The sequence below is a fragment of the Giraffa tippelskirchi genome, chromosome 6 (genome assembly GCF_054371585.1).
Source record: "Giraffa tippelskirchi isolate mGirTip1 chromosome 6, T2T-mGirTip1v1.2.pri, whole genome shotgun sequence".
In the NCBI taxonomy this organism is placed as follows: Eukaryota; Metazoa; Chordata; class Mammalia; order Artiodactyla; family Giraffidae; genus Giraffa; species Giraffa tippelskirchi.
Window position 1 is genome coordinate 33414777 of NC_137280.1, and position 13983 is coordinate 33428759.

Genomic DNA, 13983 nt, shown 5'->3' on the forward strand with positions numbered 1-13983 from the left:
ATAAGGTGTTTATTTAGAGGATAAAACAAAGTTGTCCTTTTCAAATAAACATCTTTCCATTCTTGGTAGTGAAAAATATTTGGACTGTTTTGATTTCTGTCAGGAATATGGCAGAAGATCAAGAATGTGTGCTTTGAAATCATCCACTAATTTATTCTGCCAGATTGCTTTTATGTTATCAGTTCTGAGGAAATTAAGCCTCGCTGGGACAATTTCTCACTGGAGGCACCGAGGTTCACAATCTTTCCTGTGGAAGGGGAAGCAGATGGGCCTGGACCAAGATATTATGCATTCGACTAGCAAAGCAAGGATCTTTCATGAGCTGCCCTGGAGCAAAGTGAGAAGAGTTCTGTGTTAATTTTTTAATGTCTTTTTAATTAAAAGTGTCAAGCCAGAGTCCCTGAGTTTCATAGAGAGAGCCGAATTCTCTATTATCATCCTTGAAATGAAAGCCAATGCAAAGAGCCATTTGTTTTTTGTTTTTTTTTTCTGGTTTCCTTGTTTCTAGTTTTCTCTACTTTTGGTGCATTTCAAGGTGAAACCCAGCTAGTGTTATTTGTTAACTTTGTTCACTTTGCATTTAAGGTCATCTTGGGACACAAAACAGATACCCACCTGTATCAGTTAACTGTGGCCACATTAATACAGCATAATAGCACAAAACATCCATGGCATTTCAACAATGAGCATCTGTTCCTCACGCCATGTTTCTAGAGGTGGGGGCTTGACTCAATCAGAAGGAGCGAGATGAGGGCAGCTTCCTGCTGAGGTCCGTTGGTCTCTAATCTTCCTCCTGGGACCAATAGACTGAGCATGCTCATCTCACAGAGATGCAGAGGTTAAGACTGCAAGCAGAACCATACAAGGTTTCTTATTGCTTCATATCAGAACCAAACACCACTGTCTCCAATGTTTTGTCCTATTGATCAAAGCAGGCCACATGGTGAAACACAAAGTCAAATGGCAAGGAGATTTATTCTACTTCATATAAGGGGAGAATTACAGAAGCACATAGTAAAAGGTATAGATGGAGGAAGAGGTGAAGAACAGGGGCTTTTGCTTCAATTTATACCATCTACCACACTGCCTGTCTCATTTTCTTGAGATTTCTGAAATTCAGAGATTCCTAGCCTCACGTTTCTATTAACATTAGGCATTCCGATACAGGTATCAGGATATATATTTCATGATTTCTTTCGCATATGCAAAAAAGGGACCTACTTAATGCTGTGAACTCAATTTATTCTCAGTTCTTTGTTATGCTCATAGTCAATGTGACATTATAGAAAACCATGTCACACTAATTACAAAATCATTTCAGTAACCCAGTATTATGGACTTTTTCCTTGCCTGATAATATAGCCTTTTTGAGATGATCAGATCACACTGGAGAGAATTGCTGTGTAAATAGTGGTAAATTATTCAAATACCCGTCATTAATCTATTGAGAGATAACCTCAAGATAGAAAATTCAAGAAATTCTTCTATGTATAAAGAGCATTAAAATCCTCCTTTTCAACAACTCCTTCAGATTATAAAATTTTTTTCTTTAATTTTCTCCTTAAAGTACCATATGAAGAAAATGTCTTCCACAGTTTGGAGGAAACTTTCCTTTTCCAGTATCTAAAATATAACCTTAGAGGGTTATTCTTTGAGCTAAGATTTTATTGATTTTTCAGATGTTTACCACCTGTGAGTGCCCAGCGCCAGTGGATGAGATGGTTTCTTGGTGAAGAGCATGGCATCCCCAGAACATTTGCACATGTAGTGATAGACGATTGTAGGGCCAAGGAAGCTTCCTGTTCTTATGTGCCCAGTACCCTAAGCTAGTATTAAGGAGTTAAGTCCTTTATATAGTAAAGGGTAATAGATTCAGGATAAGAGAGTAGGATCAAAAATTACAGTGCAAGGTCTATAGGGTAGGACAGTATTATTTCTAAATTCAGGAACCATAGTTACCTCTGAGGATTTGAAGAATGCTTGTATAAATTAATGGAAAATAATGCACACGTATGAAATTTTACGAGCATGAACCTCTTAAAATCCATTCATGAATTAAGAACCTAAAGATGGTGATTTTTAGAGGTCCTTATGTCTCCTAAGTATTTCTCTTTGAGCACAGAAAGCTACTCTTATTCCTGATACCTTATAAGGAAATAATCTATAGAGATGTGACTCAATGCATTTATGAAGTCCAAGGGGATAAGAGTGACCAGATCCTGAGTCAAATAAGATAGATAGGAAATTGATGTCTCAGTCATGCTGCTGGATATAGTAAAGCAAGTCAGGCTTCAGTTTATGATTACAATACTTACACATAAATGGTATTGATTGGCACCTGGTCTTAGGAATACTTGTCTGCCTGAGATATGTTTTAAAGTCCTCCCAGTTGAGACACTTTGAATAGCTGGTTTAACATCATGCCTGCTTGATTTGGTTAATGGGCAAAGATTCTCATTGCAAGATGTGTCAAGACAAAGTGGATGTATATCTGCAATTACTATCAGTATGATGAGCCCTTCAGGAATTTCTGGTTGCACGCACTAGTTAATAGATGAAAACAAAATGTGACCTAGAAAGCTATGTGGTCAAGTGAAAATGCTGTGGCTTTGGGGTCAGAAAGATCTGGGTTTGACTTCAGCTTCATCAATTGTTAACTGTACGATCTTAGGTTGGTTATTCAATTACACTGAGCCTCAGACACTTCGTCTGTGGAATTGGGCTGAGAGTACCTGTTTCACAGTTCGGTTGTGACGGTGCGTGTAAAGCACTTAGCTTCAGGCTTGATGCAAAGACAATGCTCCATCTTTGTTCTCACCCTCCTTTAACATTCTAGATAAGTACTATCCAATAACACATTGGTTCTTTAATTAGGCTGAAGGGTGGGATGGGAGGGAGGTTCGGGAGGGAGGGGACGTGGGTGCATCTATGGCTGATTCTTGTTGATGTATGACAGAAAACTACAAAATTCTGGAAAGTAATTACCCTTCAATTAAAAAATTATATATATATATATAAGCATCCAGAAGATCTGTATTGGACAGCCTCTGTACAGGAAGCATCCAATGGGGGAATACTGAGAATGTGAGATGCCAAGTAGTGGAAGCAGCAGGATTAGAGGAGCTTGCAATCAGCATGAGGGAACCTCCCTAGTGATTTTTTTTTCTCCAGGGCCAGCCCTGAGATCTTCCCATGTCTCCTCAAGATCTGCCTATTCCCAGCCTTTAACTTTCCCAACTGGATGCTTCACTTTGGTCCAGAAGGAATGAAATTGAAACATGACTGATTTTCTCCCCATGTTTTCCACTTTTATCTGCAGAAGACAGCTGTGAAACCTTCACTTTGGAGGTGTTTTAGAGGATTGGGAATATAAGTGAAGGAAGGAATTTTATATTTTCCCAGGATTTCTCAGCATCAGCAGTATTGACAATATGAGCTGTGTCATCCTTCGTGTGGTCCTGTGCATCCAATGGGAGTATGTTTAGCCGCATCACTGTTCTCTACCCACTAGATGCCAGTAGTGCCCCCTGCTCGTGATTTGTGACAACCAAGACTGTCCACAGACACTGCCAGATGTCCCTTGGGGAGAAAAATTGCCCCCAGTTGAGAACCACTGTTGCAGTCCTAACTTTTCTCCTATAAATGGCTGTTCCTCTCATGACATTTTCTTTTCTTTACACTTTTTGAGTTTTCTTTATTTGATCATGTTCTAGTGTTACCATAAAGGTCTGGTTTTTTATGTTTAAATTAACCCATGGCTTCATATATATATATATTTCATCTTTATTTATATTGCATAGATGTTTAGCTAGAAACATAAAGGCAAGAAAATCCTGCTTAAATTGTCTTCAACTCTGGACTTTCAGTAAAGCAAGATCTTGAGCTAGAAAGGTATCTTTTTCTGTGATATAGAGTTAAAACTTGAATCATTAAGGACATTTTTGATGCTCCATTTGCTAGAAATTTAAGAAGTTAGACAATGACTTTTAGATTCTCCCGCCTCCTTTAATTTGACCTTGGACAAGCTAACTTTTGGCTTCTGAGAATGAGGACAGTCTCTTCAGAGGAATTATTGGTCTCCAAAAGCCACCTCCGTGCTACTCCGTGGAGACTGAGGATAACATTGTTTTTTGAATCATGCCTGAAAGAGCATTTCAGACAGGCATGAAATGAGACAATGCGTCTAGAGGATCTTGCACTATATCTAGCATGATACTTGCTAATGAATATTGACTCTTTTATCAATATCATTATTTTTATCACCATCACTCCCCTGGTTAAACTCTAGTCCACTTTACAGATAAACTGTGTGAGTCTTTGTTGGCTTGTCTGCCTTTGTTTATCTCTTTGAGCTGTAAATTCACACCTTACATTAGGTTATAATGGTGAATTTATTTTGAATAATTCAATTCATAATGCAAATGTAGAAGCTTTATGTGGTTCCATCCAGTTTATAAAGTTTATAGGAGTACACTGAATAAACACTTGGAATTTAAATAGTCAAGACCCAAAAGGTATTTCTTATGTCCAATCAATGACTTTTAAGGATAGGCAAAAAATTTAGCAGGAGCAAAGAGATAAAAACTAAAAAAAGTCATTATTGCTAATTGCTAAAATAATCCTAGGTCTTTCTGTGAACATCAGGGCAAAAATAGTTTCTTTTAAAGCATCCCCAAGGGAACCTTATGGGTTATGGTAGCTGACATATCCTCTAAACCCATGTTTTGCTTCTTTAAAAGGGCTCTGTCTTGTTTAAAGCCTTGGATTACCCAGTTCAGTGTTGAGGCATTGTGCTGGAAAATCAAGGCCTTGGATCAGAGGTGGTAGAACCAGGTGCTAAGAGGTTATTGCAACTCCTCATACTTAAATAGGATACGATGGGAGCTGTGAGCTCCCAGGCGTCACTGCTGAGTGAAGGGACCTGTGAGGAAATCTAGATGTTGAAGTTCTTTCTTCTGGACTTAAGGGAGGAAGGAAGTTGTGAGTGGGGAGAAGGGAAGGGAGTAGGTGACACACAAAACTTGTTACGTATATTTCACCAGGACACAAAGAGGGTTTACCTGAAGCCATACATGTTGGCAGATGAGCAGTTTAGCCAGGACAGTGTTGGTGATAAAAAAAAAAAATGGGCCTTCCTTGGCAACCCAGTAGTTAAGACTTCACCTTCCAACGCAGGGGGTATGGGTTCGATCCCTGGTTGGGGAGCTTAGATCCCACATGCCTGGTGGCCAGAAAACCAAAAACATAATACGGAACCAATATTGTGACCAATTCAATAAAGATCTACAAAAATAATGGTAACATAGCTGGCATTCCTTAGCAAGTACCCTGCTAGACACAGTGCCACGGACTCAACATACATTCTGTGATTTCAACCTCACAGCAGTCCTCTGAGGACGATGACTAACTTTAATCGTGCAGATGAAGAAGCAGCAAGATGGGAGCCTAAAGAAATTGGTTCAAGTGGTAGAATCGCCCAGGGCTTTGAACCTCTTCTCTATTGTGTGTCTCAAGGTGTAGCATACTGTTCAGGTTGGTCTAGAATCGGATGCAGGGAGGAGGGCCAAAGGATGAGAACAGCCAGGATCAACAGCAACAAACAAGTGTCATGGAAATGCTCACCAGAGGTTTGGTGGCAAGTCCTTTCTGACAAAACCCGAGGCTGTTCTGTGAAATCATATGGAGACTCCATATTCTCAAGACTAGCAGAATGGACAAAAGCGTGTCCTCTTTTCCCGGAAACATGTCAAGTGGCCCTGATACTGTAAAGTTGGACCAATCTGGTTTGTATAGGATAATGTTTAGGTTCAAACCCACTCCTTACTGAAATGCTCCATGACTAAGTTTCCTCTACACCTAAACATATCTGTTTTCCCCTTATCTTCTATCTGGAACTGTCAGAATGGTTAATGGGAATGTGTTTGTGAGAAATTCTTTGATTCACTTTGGAAAAATTATGCAAATACATAATGTAATAATCTGATTTGTACTACCCAGAGAGAGTTAACTGAAGAGGAAAATTAAATGATTATGGGCCTAAGTAGATGATTTATGAGGAAGGGCTACACAAGTTCTAACAAAACAAAAACCCCTATAAAGGTTGATATGCAAGAAAAATGATGCAGGCTGGGGCTTCTAGGTAAGATTAACAGGCTGAAATTGCAAAAAAAAAAAAATTGTTTTGTCCCTTATGGCAAGTATCAAGACATTCAGATTAATGATATACTGAATACTTTTATAGAGGACCTTGTACCCTCCAATGTTAGAGGGCCTGAAAACAAAATATGGTAACATCCAAAACATTTGGAAGTAAGGAGGGTAGAAGTGGTGGGATATAATGATTAATGGTTTGGAGACCTGGGGAGATGAGGTCACTGACCGCTAAGGTTAATGGCAAATATAGTTTATGTGACTCCCCTGTTTAGACTTAGAATGTAGTAAAACATACATTAAGAGTTAGGATGCCTCTTTGAGACCATCTATGATTTATAGACTCAGATGTTAGCAATATATAATCTTAGACAAACAAGGGTAGAATATTTCCATAATACAAACTCTCATGAATGTTGGGCAATTCTGTAACAGTGTTCAGAGAAAGCCTGAATGTGTAACTTCCTTCAGGAAAGTAGTAAAACAATACTAGACAGGAACTTGTGATCTGGGTTAAGGTGCCCTATGTCTTGAATAGTCTTTTCTGCTGTACATGTGATTTAATGCTAAAATTTACAGGGAGTTATTGACTTTAAAAAAGAAGTGAGCATTGGATATGGAAGCAGAAGTTTCTCATTGTAGCAAGATGAAAGAATGCTCATGAAATACTTAAAAAAAAGTATCAGCTCTTTTGGGTCAAGATCTGAGATGATTCATTTCATTGCAACAACTATCTGCTGAGAAGTTACCTGTGCACAGCACTGGTCTAGGAACAGAGAAGGGAGAAAAATGAATACTGGTCCTCAGGGTCTGGTAAAAAGCTAAAATCAGCATTAAAAGTTATCCCTGAATAAAAGGCAGACTCGTACAGTGTTATAAGAAGAAGGCCTACATAGGAGAGGGCTTCACTGGTGGCTTAGTGGTAAAGAATCTAGCTGCCAATGCAGAAGACTTGGGTTCGATCCCTGGGTCGGGAAGATCCCCTGGGGAAGGAAATGGCAATCCATCTCTGTATTCTTGCCCGAGAAATCCCGTGGACAGAGGAGCATGGCAGGCTACAGTCCATGGGGCTGCCAAGAGTCGTACATGACTTAGCAACTGAACCACCACCACCATAGATGGGTGGAGGTGATAGAAGAAATTCATATGAAATGAGATAATTTACAGTTTTCCTTCAAATCCTTCAGGAGATGAGGAATAGGAAACAAAAAGGGATTTACAATGAAAAAAATCCCCCAATTAATTTGCAGGGTAAGTAGACCTAGTGTTTATGATACAGAGGCAGGCTGGCACTAGGCAGGGAACGGTTCCAGATAATCTTATGTCTCTAAGACTGGATTGTGCCCATGGGCTTTTAAGAGTAGAGATTTCCTGGAACCAGTTTTAAGTTATGCTGTTATAGTCTGTTTTCTGCTCTATTACATTGTAGTCTAAAGTAATTATTGTGTATAGTTGTGAAATGAGTTGGAAAGGCTAGGGTCTCCTTTGCATAGCAGGAATAGTTTTGGCTCCTGGAAACTTCCAAGCCAAATAGAACACACAATTACTGAACCCACCTTATCCCACATTCAATACATAAGGGTCTTCCCTCCTTGAATGTCATAGTCTCTTAAGCTACGTTCATGGCTTTTATACACTTCTCCAAGGGACACATAGCCCCAAAAGATTAAGAATCACTGAAGTGTATACTACATATTTTGTGCTTTTTTACTGTATTAATTTTTTAAGATAACTATCATGCTGTACTTTTTTTCACTACTTTGTTGTTGTGGTTTAGTCTCTAAGTCATGTCTGGCTCTTTGCGACCCCAGGGACTGTAACATGCCAGGCTCCTCTGTCCATGGAATTTCCCGGGCAAGAATACTGGAGTGGATTGCCATTTCCTTCTCCAGGGAATCTTTGCATCCCAAGGATCGAACCTGAGTCTCCTGCGTTGGCAGGCGGGTTCTTTACCACCTGTGACCAGGGAAGCCCTCTTTTCACTAGGTGTGTTCCTGCTCAGTCACTCAGTCATGTCCCACTCTTTGCAACCCTATGAATCGTAGCCCGCCAGGATCCTCTGTTCACAGGATTTCCCAGGCAAACATACTAGAGTGGGTTGCCATTTCCTCCTCCAGGGAATCTTCCTGACTCAGAAATCAAACCCACGGCTCCTGCATTGGCAGGCCAATTATTTACCATTGAGCCACCTGGGAAGCACCTTTTCACTGTGAACTATCTCAAATTCTCTTTGGCACAAGGGTTGTAGAAGATGAATGAAAGTGGACAAATGGTGCTGAATGATGATTATTTAATTGACTTAAAATTGAATGTGAGTTCCTCAAAAATTTTTTTTTTAATAAATTTATTTATTTTAGTTGGGGGCTAATTACTTTACAATATTGTAATAGTTTTTGCCATACATTGACATGAATCAGCCATGGGTTTACATGTGTTCCCCTTCCTGGACCCCCCACCCACCTCCCTCCCCATCCCATCCCTCTGGGTCATCCCATTGCCCCGGCCCTGAGCCCTTGTCTCATGCATCGAACATGGAATGGTGTTCTGTTTCACATATGATAATATACATGTTTCAATGCTATTCTCCCAGAACGTCCCACCCTCACCTTCTCCCTCAGAGTCCATAAAATTGTTCTGTGCATCTGTGTCTCTTATTCTGTCTCGCATATAGGGTTATCATTACCATCTTTCAAATTCCATATATATGCATTAGTATACTGTATTGTTGTTTTTCTTTCTGGCTTACTTCACTCTGTATAATGGGCTCCAGTTTCATCCATCTCAGTAGAACCGATTCAAATGTATTTTTTTTAATGGCTGAGTAATATTCCATTGTGTATATGTACCACAGCTTCCTTATCCATTCGTCTGCCGATGGACATCTAGGTTGCTTCCATGTCCTGGCTATTGTAAACAGTGCTGCGAGTTCCTCAAAATTTAAACAGGAATAATTATATGACCTCTCTCAGTGCCCACCATCTTACCTGGGTTTCTCTTACTTTGGATGTGGGATCTCAATGAAGGATAGAAATGGCAGGGACCTAACAGAAGCAGAAGATATTAAGAAGAGGTGGCAAGAATACACAGAGGAGTTGTACAAAAAAGTTCTTCACAACCCAGACAATCACAATGGTGTGATCACTCACCTAGAGCCAAACATCCTGGAATGTGAAGTCAAGTAGGCCTTAGAAAGCATCACTACGAACAAAGCTAGTGGAGGTGATGGAGTTCAGTTGAGCTATTTCAAATCCTAAAAGATGACGCTGTGAAAGTGCTGCACTCAATGTGCCAGGAAATATGGAAAACTCAGCAGTGGCCACAGGACTGGAAAAGGTCAGTTTTCATTCCAATCCCAAAGAAAGGCAATGCCAAAGAATGCTCAAACTACCACACAACTGCACTCATCTCACATGCAGTAAAGTAATGCTTAAAATTCTCCAAGCCAAGCTTCAACAGTACGTGAATCGTGAACTTCCAGATGTTCAAGCTGGTTTTAGAAAAGGCAGAGAACCAGAGATCAAATTGCCAATTTCCTCTGGATCATCAAAAAAGCAACAGAGTTCCAGAAAAACATCTACTTCTGCTTCATTGACTATACCAAAGCCTTTGACTGTGTGGATCACAATAAACTGTGGAAAATTCTGAAAGAGATGGGAATACCAGACCACCTGACCTGCCTCTTGAGAAACCTATATGCAGGTCAGGAAGCAGCAGTTAGAACTAGACATGGAACAACAGACTGGTTCCAAATAGGAAAAGGAGTACGTCAAGGCTGTATATTGTCACCCTGCTTACTTAACTTACATGCAGAGTACATCATGAGAAACGCTGGGCTGGAGGAAGTACAAGCTGGAATCAAGATTGCTGGGGGAAATATCAATAACTTCAGATATTCAGATGACACCACCCTTATGGCAGAAAGTGAAGAAGAACTAAAGGGCCTCTTGATGTAAGTGAAAGAGAGGAGAGTGAAAAAGTTGGCTTAAAGCTCACCATTCAGAAAACTAAGATCATGGCATCCGGTCCCATCACTTCATGGCAAATAGATGGGGAAACAGTGGCTGACTTTATTTTTCTGGGCTCCAAAATCACTGCAGATGGTGACTGTAAGCCATGAAATTAAAAGATGATTACTCCTTGGAAGGAAAGTTATGACCAACCTAGACAGCATATTAAAAAGCAGAGACGTTACTTTGCCAACAAAGGTCTGTCTAGTCAAGGCTATGGTTTTTCCAGTGGTCATGTATGAATGTGAGAGTTGGACTAGAAAGAAAGCTGAGTGCCGAAGAATTGATGCTTTTGAGCTGTGGTGTTGGAGAAGACTCTTGAGAGTCCCTTGGACTGCAAGGAGATCCAACCAGTCCATCCTAAAGGAGATCAGTCGTGGGTGTTCATTGGGAGGACTGATGTTGAAGCTGAAACTCCAATACTTTGGCCACCTGATGCGAAGAGCTGACTCATTAGAAAAGACCCTGATGCTGGGAAAGATTGAGGGCAGGAGGAGAAGGGGACGACAGAGGATGAGATGGCTCTATGGCATCACTGACTTGATGGACATGGGTTTGAGTGGACGCAGGCAGTTAGTGATGGACAGGGAGGCATGGCATGCTGCGGTTCATGGGGTCGCAAAGAGTCGGACACGACTGAGCGACTGAACTGAATTGAATTATATGACCCAGAAATTCCATATATATATATATATATATATATATATATATATATATGCATATGTATGTATGTATATATATGTATCTCCAAGAGAATTGAAAGCATGTGTTTAAACAAAAACCTGTACAATAATGTTATAGCAGCATTATGCTTGCTACCTTAGAAGTGAAGATAACATAAATTTCCATCAGGGTCTGAGCAGATAAACAAAATGTGATATATATATACAGTAAAATATGACTTAGCCTTAAAATGAACCTAGTAGATACATGCTACAGTATGGATGAACCTAGAAAATATTATTCTAAGTCAGATGTAGAAGGTCATTAGTGTTCACTTACATTTATACAAAATGTCCAGAGTGGGCAAATCCCTGGACAAAAGGTAGATTAATGGTTGCTAGATGCTAGAGAAAGGAGGGATATTGTGCTGTTATAAGGAATGGGATTTTTTTGGGGGAGGGGAGTGATGGAAATGTTCTAGAATTAGAAGTGACAGTTGTGCAATAAAAACTACTCAAGTGTGCATTTTTAAATGGTAAATTTTTGTTAAGTGAATTATATCTCAATGAAAATGAACGTGCTAAGTCAAAAAATAAAACTAAATTAAAAAGTGCATCTATGGTGGTATTCCAAGAAGCACATGCAAGTGTGTGCGTGCTAAATCACTTCAGTCGTGTCCAACTCTTTGCAACCCCATGAACTGTAGCCTGCCAGGCTCCTCTGTCCATGGGATTCTCCAGGCAGGAATACTGGAGTGGGTTGCCATGCCCTCCTCCGGGGGATCTTGCTGACCCAGGATTCGAACCCACCTCTCTTTCATCTCCTCTATTGGGAGGAGAGTTCTTTACCACTAGCACCACTTGGGAAGCTCTCCAAGAAGCAAAGTATCTCCCATTTTCTCTCTGGAAAGGGCATGACTCCATCCATGCTTTCCGAGCTGCTGCTTGAGATTCTGGCTTTCTATCAGCCTGCATCTAGGGCTGAATGGGATCCTCCCCTTTGGGATACTAAAGAGTCTTGTCACCCTCTCAACTACTGAGAGTCACTAAAAAAAACAAAAAACAGCTTGGACATTCACAGAGGTTTGAGAGACAGTCAGGAGATTGGCTAGGCCAATTGAAGTGGTTGATCTACGCAGAGCCAGTGGATAAAGACTGGGAGAAACAGCTGTTTTATCTGATGCACAGAAACAAACACATTTAGTCCTGAGTTTCTTTCAGCTTAAACCCTCAGGAATTTAACAAGCCTATTAAGACCTCGAGAGTTGGAAACAGAAATCTGTTCATGTTATCAGTATCATCTGGGGATGCATCCTCAGTACTGATTTATACAGATGAGCAAGGGATACCAACAAATTAAAAATATTCCAACATGCTTCCATTGGGGTGCAGCCATAAACCAACTCAACCACACTCTTGCCTCAGACGCCTTAACTCTAGTAATACAGGAGCCGTATCTGTTTCATTTGGAGATATTGCTGTATTGTGCATTTCAGTCCTGGCCAACTAAGAGATGATCAATTAACATTGGTTGGATGAATATATGAACCAATACAGGGTGAGAAAGGGGCTCTGTGATTCAGGATTCATTGCAGCTTTTAAAATTTACAGTGCTAACTTAATCATCTCCTTCATCTCTAATCAAGGCCTTTAAAATTTACTCTTAGTTTTCTTCAGTAATGTGATAAAGGGTTAGCAGGAAAAACAAAGTAGGACTGAAGGGAATAAGTATGAATTTTTCTCCCTTCTAGCACAGAATAGCATTCCTCTGGCATTCCCAATAAAGTCTTCTTTGAGGAAATGAGGAAGGCCAAGATAATTTAACTTTAATTTGGTCAGTGGGGACTTTGCCAGATGAAGACATAGGCATTTGGTTCCTTAACCAGTTGTTGAACAGCCGCTGACATACCTGTTAATTCATTCTTATTTCAAACAGGTGTTTCATATTTTTTTTTTGAGAGGCAATCTCAATAAGAGACACAGATGAGGTACAAAAAATGTTTATCTTGCTGATTGAAGTATGGTCTTTAAACATTAAACTGAAGTTTTTCTGTGTCTGTAATGTTCTTCTTGAAAGCTCTATATTGTTAAACTTCCACAAGGAAAAATACTGTCAACTTTTATGATGTCTGTCTTCTTAATTCACTTAACTGTATGAAATTGTATTTTCTGCTACTAACCTGAGTGTTTATGTTTAAGATCTAATTTCAAGTTTTTAAAATAATATGTTATAATTCTACTTCTTGACTTATCAAATTTAGATGCTACCTATTGATGCCCTTGGGCTTCTCAGGTAGCACTAATAGTAAAGAACCCACCTGCCAATGCAGGAGACATGAGATGCAGGTTTGATCCCTGGGTCAGGAAGATCCCCTGGAGGAGGAAAAGACAACCTGTTCCAGTATTCTTGCCTAGAAAATTCCATGGTCAGAGGACCCTGGAAGGCTATGGTCCATAGGGTCTCAAAGACATGCCTGGAGCGACTTCACGCATGCATTGATTCCCTCCTGTGAAAGATGAGAATGTAAATTCATGTAGTACTTGGATTTAAATTATAGCTAAGTGCAGCATTTTAAAATACATAGCTGAATATAAAAGCTTTCTTTAGCTTTTTTGCTATTTTTCTGATTATAGAAGTCATACATGCTATACTAAACATTTGGTTTCCTGCCCAGAGCTCTTTTATTGAATCATTGCACCTATCCTCCAGCTGCTGTGAGTGCTGGCTGCTAACAACCGATGCCCTGATCATGTGATTATCCTCACTCCCAACACCCTGGAGGTCTTCCATACAGTGACTGAGATTGCTCAGACCAAGGGACCAGCTGTATGGGAAAGTAGGTGTGACTATGGATACATAACCATGGGCTCTCTGGTCCAACCTTTATAACAGAATCCTGCTGCTCGCCTGATTGAATGGTGTTTAGACAACTGAAGCAGCTGTTGATCTACAAGCGTGGAGAAAACACCATCCTTCCGGTAAATATATTAAAGTAATGGACTTCCCAACTCAGGGATCAAACCTGCGTCCCCTGCATTGAAGTTGGATTCTTTACAGCTGAGCCACTAGGGAAGTACCATTATTCTCTGTATGTATATACAATCACTGAATCAGTTCCCTCTTTGTTCTGATAATTAGATGTATAAGTGCTATGATAAAAACT

General features: G+C 40.0%; 1 protein-coding gene across 21 annotated transcripts in view; it reads left to right on the forward strand.

Moving 5' to 3' along the window:
- Positions 1-13983, forward strand: part of COLEC10 (collectin subfamily member 10) — a 484235-nt gene that overhangs the window by 178460 nt on the left and 291792 nt on the right. The window contains exon 1 of one of the 21 annotated variants that reach the window (XM_081505286.1): positions 13713-13798. The exons of the other annotated variants lie outside the window; for them this stretch is intronic. The gene's annotated coding sequence lies outside the window, so the exon portion shown is untranslated. Of the gene's footprint in view, positions 1-13712; positions 13799-13983 lie in introns of those variants that run through there. 21 annotated transcript variants of the gene reach the window in all.